This window comes from Accipiter gentilis, chromosome 15 (genome assembly GCF_929443795.1).
Source record: "Accipiter gentilis chromosome 15, bAccGen1.1, whole genome shotgun sequence".
NCBI lineage: Eukaryota > Metazoa > Chordata > Aves > Accipitriformes > Accipitridae > Astur > Astur gentilis.
Window position 1 is genome coordinate 2377776 of NC_064894.1, and position 15462 is coordinate 2393237.

General features: G+C 38.0%; 1 protein-coding gene across 1 annotated transcript in view; it reads right to left on the minus strand.

The window, feature by feature from the left end:
• The window catches only part of EYS (eyes shut homolog), a 940845-nt gene that overhangs the window by 807267 nt on the left and 118116 nt on the right, over positions 1-15462 (minus strand). The window lies entirely within an intron of this gene.

Sequence of the window (15462 nt, forward strand, 5' to 3'; positions counted from 1 at the left end):
AATGCATGCTCTCTTCTGGTCCTATGGAAGGAAGTGGAAATGCTCTTGCTGCTTTCTACTGCTTGTCGTACTTCATATATATTTTATTAAATAAAGATTATTACAGCAGTGTGCTTTGCAGCTGTAAGAGAAGCAGCGTGTACCTTTCCCTTAATATCTTACAGAACTGGCTACTTCATAAATGAATACTATTGATGATATTCCCTTTCGTGATGCATCTAGCAGATGTTGGAACAATGAACTAAAATTAACAATTAACTAGAATTTATGTCCAAACATTTTCTCGTTCCCTATTTCCCCATTTGTTTATACTCTTTGACTCATCCCCTTTTTCTTTGCTAATGAAATAAAACCCACAGAATTTCTGCATCAGGTTTTGTGCATTTAACCGAGACATGCAAGTTAGTAGCTTGCTTTCTGTAGATATCTTTGCTGTCAGTGGAGAGACAGACAATTCTGGGGCAGACCAAGTACGATCAAAATATATGTCTCTACTGACTTCATATTATGATTGCGCTATGATCTGAAAAGAACCACATTTAAAACTGTAACAAAGCCAGCAGTAGTTAGATAGGAATAATTATCAGTTGAGAAAGTGGTCTCCACATACGGCGATATGCTTTTAAAGAGCAGTGTCGTGCACTGCGAGCTATTGCAGACGAGACAGGTATGTGACAGTGGATAGTCACAAGACTGGAGCAGGCTAGCAGGCTCCCTGAGAGTTCAAAGCAGAGGCTTTGAAAGTACAGGAACGTATCAAAGGCTGCAGTGCAACGCACGAAAATGGCCAATTACTGATATCAAATTGTGTAACAAGCTAATGAAGCTGCCCATAACTCACAGGATGGCTGGAAGTGCCCTTACAGTGTACGCAAGACTACCTGAAAAAGACCTGATTCTGCAGATGCCGTGCTTCAGAGTTGGGGATGCAGAGCTGATCACTCTGGTATCCTGCAATGTACTGCTGCACGTCTAAGTATCGTTCTATTATCATTAAATGAAATTTTATTTAGTATTTTGTCTGAAGCTTTTCTGACTGGGTTTGATTGGTCTGGTTACCCATATTTACTGCCCCTCCTTCCTTCCTCCTCCTCCTCCTCCTCTGAGCTCGCTGTTTCTCACACTTCTTTCTGCAGCCCCCTCACTGCCAACAGCTTGCAACAGACACCCCGTACGATGGTAAATAGAGCTGAACCCCCTGAAGGAAGGGCATGGGTTCTAGATTACTTTCTGGTATCTCACCCTCTTCTGTTTTTCTATGATAATTTTATATCTTTCTAAATGGTGATGGCATTAAGTAACAGCCCCTTCTTTTATAAGTATGAAAGCTCTTTGTAAAGATGATGTTTTCTTTCCTCCTAGTTTTATGAGATTGTATTTGTCTATATTAAAAGCTGTAGATGCAGCACCTGCAGCACCATAATTCACACTCTTCTACTTTTAAAAGACTTACAAATATTGATTTTGTGTTTTCTATCATACATGGAAACTGATACTGATCGGTTAGGAACAAGGATAACACGAGTTAGTGATTTATGCCTTACAACTGAAATGTCAACCAGTTTCGTTTGTACCTTTTACATACTGCTATACATTTTAGCACTTCAGAGATGCTGTTATTTTCCAAAGTCTAAATTTAGTATATAAACGTAATACAAGGTTTCTTCAAGACGACCTGTTTTCCAGAAGACCATTTTGATAAGTATTAATTGTATAGTCATCAAGAATATTGAGATATTAACCATATTTATCTACTTGCTTTTGAGAACTCATGGGAATATTTTATACAGTAAGGCTTTTATCAACATATACTTCTTTTAAATCACATGAATAAAACTATTTACAATCAGTTTTTGAAAAACATCATTTAAATATGTAGTTTTGTCCAAAGCACATAATCAGTGTCAAATAAAATAGCTCTTTCAGTATAGCTGATTTATTTTCAAAGTTGAAAAAAAAAAAAGATACGTGCACTATCAGGATGCGAAAGAAAACACAAGAAAAATGGCATGAGATTTTTAGGTGATTTAAAGCACAAAACAGTAAATGTGCCTGACCTTATTAGGCATATTAAATCTAATTTATCCCTTTCATGAAAAAAAAAAGACTTTTTCACACTTGAATGCACTAGCTACAGAATAATTCAAATGAAATATAAAGATGGGAAATTAACTAATCAGACGTATAATTCTACGAAATCATAACTGAGGAAACTAAGATACTGCATTCATCACCAGTTGTTACATGTGCTGAGACTCTTCAGCCACTTGTCTGAGTGGGACTGTGGGTTTTTTAGGAACACAACTCCTTCCCAGGAGTATTGCGAATTGCAAAAGGTTCCTCATACAAAACTCGAGATGTCACAGCACAACAAAGTGAACCACCAAATATTGGGATGAGCAGATGGGTACCGTTAGCTTGCAGTCAGCTTTGATACCATACTGAGGCCTCTGAGAAATTGCCTAAACTTTCCTTCCCTTCCTCCCTCCCTCTCTTCCTTGTCTCCTTTTCTCCTTCCTTTTCCTTTCTCCTTCACTTTCCTTCCTCCCTCTTCCTCCCCACCTCCTTTCTCTCCCTCCTTCCCTTCTTTCCTTCCTCTCCCACTTCTCCTTCAGCTGATAACATTCAAGACCCACGTACTGAATTTTACCTCACAGATCTGTGGTCTGTAAAACAAGACAGTGGGGTTCCCACATGGCACGTGCATACCTGCTGGCACCTTTGATAACATCTGCATCACGTGGCATTCATAGTAGGCCACTCATCCCTTCCCTGTATTAAACCGCGTCCATTCTCGAGGCATATGCTTTGACCGTTTTAAAACTATGGTCACTATTTGTCTGTCATGTGGGAACTGTTTAGAGCTTAGGCTGCTGTTGTTCTTATCGACCACAAGGTAGTGCGCCTTCATAACGCCTCCTGCTGATAACACGTGGACTTGGCTTGTCTAGTCGTGATTCTGCCTTCCTGAAATACCTACAGGCTGTTGAGTTGGAATGGCTTTTGTATTGCAAGGGTTGCAATCTGTATCGTTCAAGGTATATGCATCAGTGCAATTTAAGTACTAGGACCTGTAGGACAGTGAATATGTCATTAATGGGCCCATCTATTCGTTTGGACTTGTTTTAATCTGTATCAGTTATAAATTAATTTTCAGGAAAAGATTAAAAATTTGTCAGATGTTTTTTTGGTATCAGTATTTCCTTATGCTACTTCCTAAGTCATGAGCATTTTCAGCCTGTTAGTCTATCAAATACAGACCAGAGTCAGCGTGTCTTGCTTTTTAGTCCTGACGTCTGCCTACATTTCTCAAATGTTATATCCCATTTGGTTCATCCCCCAATGTAAATTTTCCTGGCTCTGTAAGACTGAGGTGTCACGGCTCTTAGATACAACTTGCACCTCTGTTCTCTCGTGGATTTTGTAGACTGTAGGCACACTCCGACTGTTCCTTAGAGCTTCTATTACTATACCCATTGTCACAATATTGTGTTTGTATTGCTTAAACAAAAACTACTGTAGACCCTGGACTCTACAATATGGGGTTCATTTTTCTCTCTATTCAGAGCAATTATGTGAAGAACTTGAGGAAAATGCAGGCAGAAATTCTACTTCCATCCTACACAACCCTCCTCTGCACTGATCTCCAAGCTTCTTTGAGTAGAAATTTGTATTCTTAACACGTCTCCTTAACAGTTGTTTCCTACCATAAATGTTTTAAACAGAAAGTGAACTACAATTGCATTCAGATTAAAATGAGCAGACAGATTTGTAAAGAGGAAAGTGTTATGAACAGCTATGTTAGGTATCTGTAGAAAACTATGGGACTGAGAAAGTGAAAAAAAAAAACAAAAACAACCCAAGCTTACTAAGCCTTTGTATGCATACTACTGTTGAATATTACTACAGAAATCCTGGAACACCGAGGCTATAAAAATCTCTGAATTACTGTGGAACAAAATTTAACAATATACTTTATGTGGTTTAAAACTCAAACCCCTGTGGAAGTGTTTATTTTCCTCCAAAATTTTCACTTTTGCTACTGAAGTTGTCTTTACTTCATCCAGAGGCAACTTTAAGACAGATCTTTCTACAGGGTGTTTGAATGCACTAAATATTTGGTTAAATGACTAAGGTTAAGATGACATAAACTGGAACTTCTCTGTCTTATAAAAATTTTCACAAGACAGAGGATCTGGCACTATCAAATAAAAGGTTAACCAAAACTAGATTCTGTGATAATCAATGTGCTATACTCATTCAGTCATGATGTTTGGGGATTTTTGTTTGTTTGTTGTTTTTTTTTAAATGCATTTATAATCAGGACTACAGCTGTGAAGCCACAGAGTTTACCTTGTATTAATTTATAGGACATGGACAGCAGATAATGACTGATTGTGAGAGAGACAAATTAACTTTATACACAGATGTCGAAAAGAAAAGGAATATCAGCTTGACATAAATCAACCTAAATTATATTCCTAGTAAAATTAAGCTTGTTGTAAAATATATTTTACCTGAATCTCAATGAAAAAAAAATGGGTTTTGTAGTTCCTTTTCTTTTATTACCTATGCATAAAAATATAATGTTTAACTTTTTCTAGAACTGTTATTTTTTTGTATGCTGGCAACTAGAAAAGCTACCTGCCCTTAGACATAGCATTTATATTTCTTTCTTGTAACTTATGAACATTTAGATGTGCTTAAAACTTCCAAGGCCTTGTTGAAATATCTGTATTGTGTATATATATAAAAAAGATAATGACTATAGTAATATTTAACATATTTGTAAAATGCAGCATTTGGATCATTCCTATGAAGTCTTGTTTTTGATAAGGCTCATTTCATATGAAATCTCAGTTTAAAACTTCATTCAAATCCAGTCGCAATATGTCATTTTAGAACAAGTTGGTAATATAAACTATTGACTGAAACTCTTGGCAAAAATCACTCTAGGCCACACAGTAATGCATGTAATTACTCTTCTTTTTATATCCGCAAATTATTATTGCTCTGTCTTTTTTTCTTTTTAATAGGATTCTGACTCTCCCAACTGTAACATCAAACACAAAATTTTAAGACTGGGTTGTAAAGGATGTAAAGGAAGTGTGAAAGAAATAGCCTATGGTCCTGATCCAGCAAAATACTTAGGAAAGCATGTAATTGAGTCTAGTCATACACTTGCATGCCTGTAAACACTTACAGCACTTTTATGACGTTCTTTTCTTGAAGTGTACATGCGCTTCAGTCAATAACACAAATAACACATAGTGAGAGTCACAGTCTATGTCTGTACTAATTAAGTAAAGAAAGCTAGGGCTCAGTTTTTGGTCATGGAGAAGTGGAACAATGCATACATTTAAAACTCTGAAAAATGAACCATGTTAAAAATTATCACAGACTGTGTTTTAATTGTTGATTCTATTTATTCCTAATCCTTGAAGAATAATAAAAAAGGGAAGAACCAGAAAGTCAGCAAAAAACAAAACCAAGGGGAGCCAAGAAAATCCTGACCACAATAAAATGGAGTTTTGTTTGAGTTCAGAGAGATCCAAGATTTTTCCAGGATCTTTTCTTTTTCTTTCTTCCTTCTAGATCCAGCCTGAAAAAAAAAATAACAACTGTGGCTTGCTTTCTCATTCAAGCAGTAAAGACACCCTAGAGCAAAATGACTTGGGTTTTTGTCATCCTTGTTGTTCAAAGGATTGATTTGTAAATTGGCTTTTCTCTTTCTTTCTGTATCTTTTCATTTGTAAGAGGAAGAGCTTATCCTTGATAAGTATTCATCATGGCAAGGATGAAATAATCATACTTGAAGTCTGCTTAAAAAAGGTAGAAGGTAATCAAGCAGTGGCATGCCAGCTAAAGAGTAGGATGACATGAATTTACAGCAAAGACCTCTTCCTTCTCTGGACGAAAAGGTTGCAGAAAACTATGTATAGGTGAGGGAGACTACAGATAAAACAAACAGAAGGAGATAATTACTTCTTCATTGCATGTCTTTACTTGTTTCTCCAGACCTTCACCTTGGATGGCATCCCAGTTGTTAATGGACTTTTCTTTTTACCTTTCACCATCTCAAATATATTAAAAACTGAGAGGATGCAGATAGAAATGCTGAAGTGGATATAAAGAATCACTTGTCTGGAAGCAGGCAATGATTTTGTAAGAAAAAACTAGACAAAAGATTCTGCCAAGGGAAATTAAAGATTACTACCAGGATGTATACATGAAATTAGATAATTTTTTTTTTTAATTAGTAAGAAATCGATGGATTTACTGAAGATTTTTATTTTACAAATATTTCCTAAATTCTAGTGAAGTTTTCCTGTGGTAAATCAAAATCTATGTAGGTTTGGAAGTATTTCCACATACATATATCATATGAAAGGCAAATTTCTTAAATTGATAGGTCAGATTTCAGCTTTTCTCCTCAATTGTTATGTCAATTCCCAGTTGCCCCCTAGCCCCATGCAGAGACTCGTGGTGCCTCATTACCTAGCTGGGCAGGGTACGTGTGGCTGTGGCTGTGCTGGTGGCCTCCGAGATAATCAGAGATGGTTTTCCTCCTGCCATCAGAAGATAAAGCCCAGGAGGCGGTGGAGGGCATCTAAGCGGAGGATGCCTTCGTTCCCCCTAGATCCCAGGAGAACCCCCTCATAAGCATGATCCTCATTTCAGCGCGCCCCTTCCCCAGTTCTGGGCGTCTCTCTCCCTTGCCTGTCCTTGGGAGTTCAGCCTCCCCCGTTAGCCCTCTCCCACTGAGCTGCAACGACCAAGACCCCTGCCACGTGCTCTGCCTCCACATTCAGTCATCCAAATACTGATGGTCACACGCGTATCGAGGAAGTCTTTTGTTACTCCATCTCAGAAAACACTTCTTTACTATGAGGGTGGTCAAACAACTGGGGCAGGTTGCCCAGAGATGTAGTGAAGTCCCCATCAGTGGGCGTATTAAACACCTGACTGGGCATGGTCCTGGGCAACCTTCTACAGCTGACCCTGCTTGAGCAGGGCGTTTGACCTACATGATCTCAAGAGGTCTGTTCCAACCTCAACATTTCTGCAATTTGTCAACTTCTTTCCTGAGTTGTATCTGAAAAAATCAGCTTCATTTGGAGCTGTTTTAAATCATTTTGCCCTAGAATTATCCTTTACTTATCTACATGGAAGTTCATCAGTCATTTTTTCTGCTCAGTTTTGTACAGTTCTTCTGGGGTTCTTCATTTTTGGCATGCCACATGGCTACCTGAAAGAGCATGATTTTATCTGCACACTTGGAGATATAAGTGTACATTCCCTTCTCCACATTATTGTTGAAGATGCTGAATAAAGTCAGACATGATGGTAGTCTTTGGGTAATGCATGAGTGAATTCTCTCTATCTTGAAATAACTTTCCGTATGTTTAACAACGATCTCACAAAACTTCAGCAGACAAGTGAGGCACCGTTTCCTTTTACAGAAGCCATGCTGACTCTAGTAACGTCCATGTTTGTTGTGTGCTTGGTGGTCTGATTTTTTTCACAGAACTAGTGAAACTGATACTTTTGACACTACACCAACACTTTAAGGCTCTGACATTAAGCTAGTTCATTTGAATTATTTCCAAACCTCTACCCTGTGGCCAACCCTAAACCAATTACTCCCCATAACAAGCCAATGTTTCTTCTTTTTTTTCTTACCCCTCCAGCTCTACTTTCCTTCACTACTCAGTAACAACTGAAACTCTTCTGTTTTCTTTCTAATCTAGATTACTGACCCCTTCCATACCAGTACATCTACCTCTTACCAGTCCTCCATGTTATCCTCCATACCTTGTAAACCAGCACTGAACAGGGACTTTCATCTCTTTCCTGATCTGTTACTCCATATTTAATTTCCTACTGGTCTTCACTTACTAGAAACTTACTTTCAGGCATATGGCATGACACAAATCTGCACTTCCTGTAGTTTCACAGGCCCGTACTGATCTATTTCCCTGTGACTCCAGCTGCCACCAGTACCAGCTGTAAGCTGTTCATGATCAGCAGTCACCTTCCGCCCGGCAGAGAGGGAGGAAGTTGCTGGATCTACAGATAAGCTCGACCATTCTGCTCCACACCTGTACTCTGGAAGTGATGTGTCTGTGGTTCTGATGCCTCTAATGAGGATAGGCTAATACAAGAAAACTCGTATTTGAGGGCAAATTATATCTCATCTGTCATTATTGCTATTTTAAATTTACCTCCCTTGAGGCAGAGGGGATTACAGAAATTCAGTAAAAAAATATCTTTTGTAATTCTGCATATAAAGGTTTTGGGGGATTTTTCTGTATAATGTGATTTACGGCTGAGAAATTCAAAGTGAAAATTTAAACCTATAATCCTAAAAATGCTTTTAGCTAAAAATACATTTTAGGCTAGTACAGAGAATTTTGTATGGCTTTGCACAGAGCATACACATTCTTATAAAGTGAAATGGTTAATTCATCATTATAATAGATTCTTAGAATGAAAATATTTTTTGAAGGTTTTATTTCCTTTTCCAAGATTTTAATCTTTAAAAAGTGAACTATTAAATATTCATACTTCTATAAAATTATAAATTCAACCATGAACTATTTCAGCCACAGTTGCAGTAACGTCAGAATATTGCAATGCTGGTACACAGACACTTGAACAAAAACCATGAAAATGTAATGTATGGAGAGTGTTTTTTAATAAAGAACGTTAAACATGCCCACATTGCAATGTGGAAAAGGTGGAAGGGAAAGCTTATTTCCTTTTAAAATTCTAGGTGTTTTTAATATAGTATTTAAGAAGAGAGCAAGTATGACAACAATGTTCTTGTTTACATTAATACACTTAGGAGTATTACCTAAGTTTAGATATCTACGATAGAAGAAAATACATGTGAGAGAAATATCTAGAAACTTCTTATAATTAGGCGTAAGATCTAGGTTAAGACCAATGTCTCCAAGCAAATAAGATTTTTGACCCGTAGAGGAATGCCATGGGTAAATTAATCTCTCAGGTTAAGATACCTAAATTTACATAATTGCATGGTTACATGGGTAAGTAGATCTATGCATGTGGTCTTCATGTTCCCACTGGTTTTGGTTGTGAAGTAGCTAATACCAGTCAGTGGAGTTTGGAGAGCGATTCAGCTAACTCTAAACATTGGGCACTTGGTTGATTAAATCTCTTAGCTCCATTTTGTGTTGACCAGATATTCACTGAATGCAATAGGTACTTGAACACTTAGCTCTTATACCTAGATGTAAACACTTAAATTTAAGAATTTTAACTTTGTGGACGTCTAGCTGAGACACAAACCAATGCTAGCTGAGATGAATCTCCAGAGCCTTGCAAGTTCAAACTTGGTATTGATACCAGGATTTACTTTATCCTGAACCAAACTGTCAGACCAGTTATTATAAATAACATGGGTGGTCATATATCTGCCTTCATATAAAGTATCTTCTACAGACACTAACGTAGAGCCTGAGTATGGATCTCAGTTTTTAATGAATTTTGAGACTAATAAAAAATAACTTTACCATTTTTTTGCTTTAAAATAAAGCAGCTATTAAATCAGTTCTGTTTTTTATTTTGTAGGAAGCGTTTTATTTGTAAAAATCTAGAAATTAAATTTTAAATCATGATTTCAGGGTAAAAATCTTTTTACAAGCCCAGATAATTAAATGCAAACTGATAGTGATAAATAAACATTTTTTCATCCAAATTTTTTAAGATGACACTGCTGCCAATATTGACAAACAATGTGCTTTTGCAAAACGAAAGAGACAAGGAAAAAAACCTTTCCTGAACTGCGTCATCTTTTAGTATTCTGCCCTGCGTTTCATCAGCCAAACTCTTCACTTCATCCCAGCTCAAGCATACATTCCCAAAGCAACTTATAAGCAATATACTTAAAATCTGTACAGCACGCACGAATGTTTGCACATTGCTCTGTATTTCCAAGTTATTTTAGAGCTGACAGACTTACTTCTCTTATTATAGGGCAGTTTCCACTTTGTACTGTGGAACTAAGTATTATTATTCATCTCATGGTCAGTAATCTTCCCCAATTTTTTTTAAATTTGTTACAATTCACTTTGTTAAAGACTAACTAGTTGGCGTATTGGATTAGAGTGTTAGTGAAATGTGCAAGTCACTCTCTAAGGTCTTGATTTACATTAACCATGAGAAAGGTCACTGGAATTTGCCTTGAAACAACGTTAGTAATAGGGAAATCTGAGTGCAAGTTAACTAACTCCTTTAAAAGGGTCACTGAGCTGCTCAGCATTTGAAGCTGTTCTATTTAGTAATTAGCAGTAAACTACAAGAAGCATACATATCTGGTGTTGTCCCGGAGTAATTATACTTGTCTATTGTAAAGTGCTATCAGAGATATATTCAATCATTATATTGATTGAGTATACTTAATGCTGAGTTGATATACTTAACAAATATGAAAATTATTTATAAATCAATGATGTTTTTCTATTAATAAAGGCAAAAAAACCTGTGTGATGCCGGAAGATTATCAAAACTGATAGGAAGCTTTAAAAAATAGACTACTGAAGTGTGCAATGAAGTCGCGTCAGGAGGGTACATTTAAGAAAACTTAAATCTGCTAGGTCAGACAAACAAATTCATGTGACAGTATAGTTCTGACAAGCCTTTGTTGTGTATATATCTTTACTACCAGATAAGATAGATTGATCTGTATTGTGTTTGTAAGAGTAAATTATAGCTATTTGTACTAGTGTTACCTAGCAGTCGAGTAACAATTGCCTAAACTGCTTTAGCCTCACAAAACGTATGAAGCCCTGTCACATATTCTCACCACCTAACTTAAGGGCATTTACCTTAAGTCTCCAACTAGAATATTCCTTCATTGCTGAAGTAGTCTCTTCAGGGCCTCAGTTCCCTGAATCACTCTCTGGAAACACAAGCCCCTAGAAAACATAGTCTTAATTAAGGTACCCTCATCAAACATGATGTGAATGAAATGCTGTGAACTTGCTGACTCTGAATTTAAAACAATTACTAAAGAGCTGGATCAGAGCACAGGGAGATGGGCGTCGCATTTTTATTTTCGTATCTGTGTCCTATGTGACCGAGAGATATTATGGTCTCTGGCCTAGAATAGGTATGTAGTCTGGAGAAGAGCTGAGTCTCTTAATCATCAGCTCAGTTCCATCTGTCATTAAGTTGCTTCACTTGGATACACAGAAAGTGAGGACAAGTACTGCCTGTGGACCACGGTGAAAGTACAGTGGAAGAAAATGTCTACTGAATGGTACTTTATGACAGAGGTTCAATGTAACAAAAGACACTGAGGAGACTCAAACTCTAACTTTGAAATTTCTACTTTAAATTGTTTTAAATTAGGTTAAAAATAAGCTGTAGAAAGGGCAAAGAAAAAAAAAATCAGCTGGAAGTCTCTTACAGGAAGTATTTTATAATAAAAAATAAATGATTTTGTGATACTTGATTCATGGGAGAGATGCAAACTCTTATTCTGGACATGCTGTCACAGATTTTATGATACTTCTGAAACAAGGATGAAATATACATAAAGTGATGTGATTAACAAAATCATCGTAACTTCATTAAACCCCTAAATACAATATGCATCTCCTTCCTTAACACTAGAAGAACTACAGCCATTTCAGTGTCATTCATAAAAATGTCCCAAAATCTTGACCATACTTTCTCCATTCCAGTGACATTGAGCAGCAATTAGGGAATATTGCTGCAGCTGGCCGCCTGGGAGAGAAAGAAGCAGATAATGATAGAAAAACATGTAAAAGGAGGCTGAGGTGGACCCTTGACTGATAGGGGAGAAACTTTCTGCATGAATGTCACACTCTGCCCAACGAAGACCTCAGATTGCTGACCACTTGCTGCAAGTCTTGCCCCCTCTTCTTGAGGGAGACTGATGTATTGGTCTTGGGACCAAGAGGAGGAGCACTGGAAAGCTGAGCATAACGTCAAACTAAAAAATAGATAGTAGGAAGGCGTTTTTGTATAATATTTTGAGGGGTATTATTAATAAGGCTTTAGGTATTAATTTGGGCTATAAGTGTTAGTATTAGACAAATTGAACTATTAGGCCGTTAAAACACTAACTGTACAAACAATAAATTCTTCTGTCCATATATATATAGTGAAGTCCTTTTACAGTTATGACCTTTTTCAAAGTACTCTGGCTGTAATTCACTGATTAAGCCAACAGACCATTTTAAACTAAAGCACCTGGATGATGGAAGTTCTAGCAAAGTGGCTCCAAGCAAAACCACCTAATTCTTATAGCATCTCCTGTCCCACAGGTGAGGAGGGAACTCGTTACGGCCTGTAAAGGGGCTAATTGGACCACTGGGGAAGGCAGGAAATGTAGGTCTCCCTTACAGGAATATGCGAAAAACCCCAATAATCTCAAGTGCTCTACAGAGGGTTGGTTTTTAATCACTTCTCTTACCTCCCATCTTCTCACCTAAGGAGTAAAAAGCTCTCCAGATTCAACAAAACACACTCAAATGGAAAAATACTGCTCTTAATCCACCAAACACTGTCTAGAGTAAGCACACTAAGCATTACCATTACAAGATATTGCTGTTTCCTGTTGGTTGCGAATGAATCACGTTAATTTTCTGAGCATCTTCAGAACAGGACCACAACATCCATCAGAATTTCTGAGGCATTCTCTTTGTTAGGGGATATATAACAGGCATCTCCTGTGGTGGACTCCGGACCCTGAGGAGCTCTCCTCCTTCCCAGCTGCTGGAGCCCAGCCCAGAGCCCCGGGAGTCCCTCTGTCCCAGGCCAGCGGTTGCAGCTGTGGCTTTCCCGTTTGGAGGCTCAACCAGCAGCAGAGACAAACACGCGTGCCAGAGACACACGTGCAGAGGACACTAGCACAGCCAGCTACACAGACTGCCCACAGACAGGGCGCTGCCTTTAACACCACCCACACAGAACGCTACCAGAACTCACCTAAAACATATGTTCAAAAAGACAAATCCCAGTCGTCCTCTCTGGCTGGTCGGGATCGAAGCTTGCTAGTGAAAACACACAGCCCCTTGCTCTCTAGTTCAAAAGGACAGGCACATTCACGGACCCCTTAAATAGCAGCGTGGGACCTCAGCTCATCGAATATTGATACCGAGATCCCAGGCTTCCTACTCACCAGATAGTCCAGCTTGAAGTCTGCTAACAAATTGCACGTGCATGCATCAGGTGAGGGGAAAATATAAACGTTCTGGTCTTCCCAGTGGCTCATGCCCAGGCCCACAGGTCCCATTACTCTTGGTCCCCTCTCTACTTGCTGATGCTGGGACTCCCACTTGCTCCAGATGGCACCAGGCACGGGAACCACCATCACCCAAGGTCTGACGCCAGTTGCTGGCACTAAATCCACTCCCTGCAGACACATGCTCCTACAATCTGCGGTCTCCCTTCAGCTGCTGATGCTGATACCCTCATTCACTCCAGCTGTTGGCACCACAGACCTTAGGACCACGACCACCAGTGGTCTCACTCCAGCTGCAGACCTCAAATTCAGTGACTTTCATCGCTCCAGTTTCTGGCATCTAGACCTTACAGCGCTCACAGATGGGGAGAGACTCAGTTTACGTGTAAAGAGAGTTAATAAAGGATTTCATAAGAATAATGGATAGAGTGCAGTGATTTGGAGCAGTGACTGCTCACACACTACCAGCCTATGTTATACCTCCTTCCTCTCTATACCCTCCCTGTCCTTGTTTCGTCCAGATCCCCTTCCCCTAAACATTCCTTAATAAGCCTAAGGTGCAAATTCTGGTAAGAATTGGAGTATTCGATCATAAGAATAATGGCAAGCCTAATGCTAGCTGTTTGTTATTAAGTTATGTTAAAAACGTTGTTTCAGAAAAGAGTAAAGAGTGTTTTGAGAGCTCAGTAAATGAACTAAACAATTAACAAAAAATAAAAATACATAACTGACATGAACATATACATTGCTAGTCCAATAGATCATTCTATCATTGTGAACACAACAACTTGGACAAAGCAACCTTTACTTATTTTGAATAAATACTTGTAAATAATAATTGTAATTATAAATATAAAATAATTTTATTATAATTTTATTTACATCTCATCAATTTACAGTAACAAGAATATTTCCTACTTTCATTCAGATCATGTGAACTAGTTACTGCCAGTCTCTTACCTCATTTTGGAAAACAGGTATGTCAAAGTTTATGAAATCTTAAACATCATTTGAAGAATTTCGTATTAAGTTCCTGTTTTCTGTGCACAAGTTCGATATCAAAACAGAGGAACGTTTTGAATTTGCTGCCAACTTCACGCGCTTAGAATAGCATTCGAGAGACAAGATTCATAATCACGCAACTCATCTTGTCTGAGAGCACAATACAGCCACAATGGAATAACAATAGAAAAATGTCTGTTTTCACATGGGTTGGGTTTTTTGAAGTAGCTCTTCTTGAAATTGCCTTAGTGCTAGTAAACACTTTTACACAAGATCACAGGAAGACATGTAGACTTAAAACAACCACATCTGGTCAGAAAATATATGCAAAATTATACTGTGTGCTAGTCAATCAGTCCTGTTGCAAGGTATGCTGATGTCTTACCTACTTTCCTGTTACAGCAGGACCTGAGGGTATTTATATAAGTGCAGGAAAAATGAGGTAAATTCCTGAAAGTGCGTTCTCCTCCCATGATACTTATTATGCTTAGAAAGAAGAAAGGGTTCTCCATTTTCTTTAGCTAACTGGAGAATAAAAAGGGAGCTAATTCACAGTCATAGTCTCCTTTTCTCCTTCCCAATCCTTACCAGCACCCTGGAGAGTAGGTTGCAGTGATTGGTGCCATCCACTAGAGTTGAGTGTATTGACCTATTTTCATGTCATTAGGGGTTTAGGTTTGCCATATCTGGAAGGGTGTTCCTCCTGTCTCCTCCCTTCCTCTCCCTCATTAGGTCAATATTGCAATGGTACAAAAGCTTTTTGTGGGGAAAATTTCAAAAGCAAGGTGGCCACACAGTTTGAGTGAAAGGGACAAGAGTAAGGGTTCCAAAAAGCTAGAGACCATGCGTGGGGGGAAAGCTAGTTCTAGAAAACTTTACTAGTGGAGTTTTCTCCTTTGGAAAAAAAAAAGGTTTTTTTTTCCAATTTTCTCAGGATGATGTTGACCACAATGCTCTCTACAATGAAGGAGGAAAAGGAGAGTAATATAGAACAGATTTACTAGGCATTTAGAATTAAGTAAATCTATCCCATTTTGAAAATTATAGTTCTACACAGACTTTGCTAAAATGCCATCAAGAATGTTCAGTCTTTCACTATTAAAATAAAGATTATCTCTTGGATCCCTTTAACTCCCTTATGCTATTTTTTTTTCTTTTTTTTTCTTCTTTTTTTTTTTTTTTGTTTGTTTTGTTTTGTTTTGTTTTGTTTTTCTTTTAGC